Source organism: Elephantulus edwardii, unplaced genomic scaffold (genome assembly GCF_000299155.1).
Source record: "Elephantulus edwardii isolate Elephantulus edwardi_28Jun2011 unplaced genomic scaffold, EleEdw1.0 scaffold00008, whole genome shotgun sequence".
Lineage (NCBI taxonomy): Eukaryota > Metazoa > Chordata > Mammalia > Macroscelidea > Macroscelididae > Elephantulus > Elephantulus edwardii.
In genome coordinates, this window is record NW_006399758.1 from 13,186,459 (window position 1) to 13,189,588 (window position 3,130).

The following is a 3,130-nucleotide window of genomic DNA, read 5'->3' on the forward strand; positions in this document are numbered from 1 at the left end:
ACAGGGTAGTGTACTAGGGGGGAGGGTTGGGAAGGGGAGAAAAGTGCAACAATGAATATGGAAATCCAAAGTCTCTGTAAATTTTCATTGAAATTAATAAAATTTTAAAGAAATAAAGAATAAAAAACATATGTTTAAATAGACAATGGTATTAAACTTTTAATTGTATTTATATTCCACTCCCTCATCGCCATGGAGTTGCAACTGACTCATAGCTGATCCTCCATTTTCCGAGGTTGTAAACATGATGAGAGGAAATTGCCCATTTTTCTCCCATCAAGGGACTGATGAATTCATACCCACGGAGCGACATCACCTTCGGTTTAGAAGCACAACTCTCTCTGTACTATGCCACCAGAGTGCCCTATATTCCCTTAGATATGCAGTAATGAGTTTTGTTACATGTTGTGCTGCTAACTCAAAGTTTGGCAGTTCTAATCCACCTTGCTCAGAGGGATAAAACAGGCGGTCTTCTCTGGAAAAGAATTACAGCCTCAGAAACCGCATGGAGGGTTGCCATGAGTTGGCATTGATGCCACTGCAGTGAAATAATTTTTTAGAGTGCTATAATGCTTTGTTTGGAGAAGTCAGCATTCATAATAAGCCAGAAATGTTACTCTTTGTAATGATTTAGGCTTATAAAAACAAATTTAGAGGTCAGCTTTAAAATGTGGAAATGGCATAATATTCCAAAATCATTTTAACAAAATTAAGTGAAGACATAAGTGGTAAGAATAGGCCTTGCCCTTCAAAACATCATAATCCTCCTGGGACCTAGGAAACTGACCAAACCTAAACCTAGGCTATGACCAGTCGGGTGGCCTTGGTTTCTTTATGATGACCATGTATGTCTAGGGATCCATGATCTATGTTTTGGACAGTCCAGACCAATGCTAGCCAGGGAGTTCTGGTGGGAAGGAGCTGCACTGCCAGCCTAAAGGCACTAGGTTTGAATTTGCCAGCTTCTCCATAGAGGAAGGATGGGCAATCAGTACATACCAGTGCTTTCTACCACTTCTAACAAACCAAAGGGCCGGTTATGGGTCAGTTCTAAATCAACAGTACGTAACAACAAAACTGAAGGTTGTAGAGGTATAGACGTGCCCTCATTTCCATAAAAAAAATGAGCATAGTTGCATTGTAGTGTGATGTATAATTTACTGGTGAGATGAACTGCTCATGCAGAGATGATTGACAGATACAAGGACATTTCATGGTGCTAGTAGCAGCATGTGGGAGAGTTCTGGTGGCCTAGTCTGTAAGGACTTGCTCTGCTAACCCAAAGGGGATACTTCTCTGGTGGTTCAAATTCACCAGCAGCTCCCTGGGACAAAATCGGTCAATCTCCTCTCATGCAATTTACTGCCTCTGAAAACTCGCTGGATGGCCAGACATGAGTCAGTTTCAGTCAACAGTACAAAACAATTATGGAGTTTATCTTTCAATATGACTTTCCTAGTCACTGTTTGACCTTGGCATGTAGATGAGCAAGAATATGTTAATAGGATGTGTTAGCATATACGCAAGGGGACTGACTATCTATCAACCCATAAGGGGATTGGCTAGTCTCACCAATCCACAAGGGGACTGGCCAGTCTTGCCATTAAATTGAGCACCAACAGCTGCAAAATCAGACCTTCCCCACTAGTGAAGAGGAGGATGGGGGGCAGGGAGTGGGGGAGGAGGAGGTGGTAGAGAAGGAGAAAATGAAGGAGAAGGAGAAGTAAAAGAAGGAGAAGAAGAATGTAGGATGCCCTTCAGGACCAGACATTGTTGTTGTAACCACACCTATGGCAGCAGCCACCATTGCTGAAGCAGGAAACCAGAGAAACTTGACATGAAAGAGAGCTCGCTGCTATCCCACCCTCTCATCCCCACAGACACAGTCAGAACTAAAGCTAAGAGGCTTTGCCCAAATTGTTGGAGAATTTAGGGGCAAGGGGACAACCAATATTGGCAGGACTGATAACTTTGTAATGCTGGTCTAAAACCATGAGGCTCAAGGCTGAGCTGACCGCATGTACATTTAGGAAGCTGTCCTAACTATATTCGCTACTTCTCTGGATTATAACATTTTGACTCCCTCAATATAGTTCTGTGTGGTCTATGAACTATTGCATCAAATTTTTGGACCCAGTAAAGCAGTAAGATTGCTGTTGAGATGAGTAGAAAGAGATATGGGAGCATGAGCGACATGGGAATTGATTTTGTGTTGTTGATGCTATTGAGGGAACAATTTCCATTTGTGAAATCAGTAAATCTCATGTATAACAACCCCCACGTGGCCCTTGCTCTTTTTTAAAACAACTACTTTACTAAGCAGGATGTTCTTTCTGATAGTGTGTCTAAAGTATAAGAGAAAAAGTCTCATCATCTTCACATTGAATGAGTATTCTAGTTGCATTTGCAAGACAGATTTGTCAATTCTTCTGGCAGTTTATGGCTTATTCAATATTCTTCACAAACAACATAATTCAAATACATCAATTCTTCTTCAGCCTTAACTCATTTTCCAGCTTCTGCATGCCAATAAGGTGATTGAAAATACCATGGTTTGGATCAGGTGAACCTTAGTCCATCAAGGAATAGTTTGCTTTTTAACTCCTTTAAAGGGTTGAGCGTTTTGAAACTAATTTGTCCAATGATAGATGTTGTTTGATTTCTTGACTACCTTTTCCAAAATGTGGTGGTATTTGTTGTTGTTAGTTGTTGTTGAGTCAAGTACAACTCATAGTGACCCTATGAACAACAAATCTAAATCCTGTCCTATCTTGTGCTGTTTTTACCATCTCTCATACACTTGAGTCCACTGCTGCAGTCACCACAACAAGCCATCCTGTTGGGAGTCTTCCTCTCCTTCTCTGACCTTCCATCTTTCCAAGCATGATATTCCTTTCCAAGGAATAGCCTTTCCTGACAACATGGCGAAAGTCCGTGAGACAAAGCTTTGCCATCCTTACCTCCAAGGAGCACTCTGGCTGCACCTTTTTAAAGACATATCTGTTCACTCTTTTGGTAGCCCATGTTGTTGTTGTTATGTGCTGTCGAGTCGTTTGCGACTCATAGCGACCCTATGGACAACAGCCCTAAACCCTGCTCCATCCTGTGCCAATCTCATTGCCTCTGACAC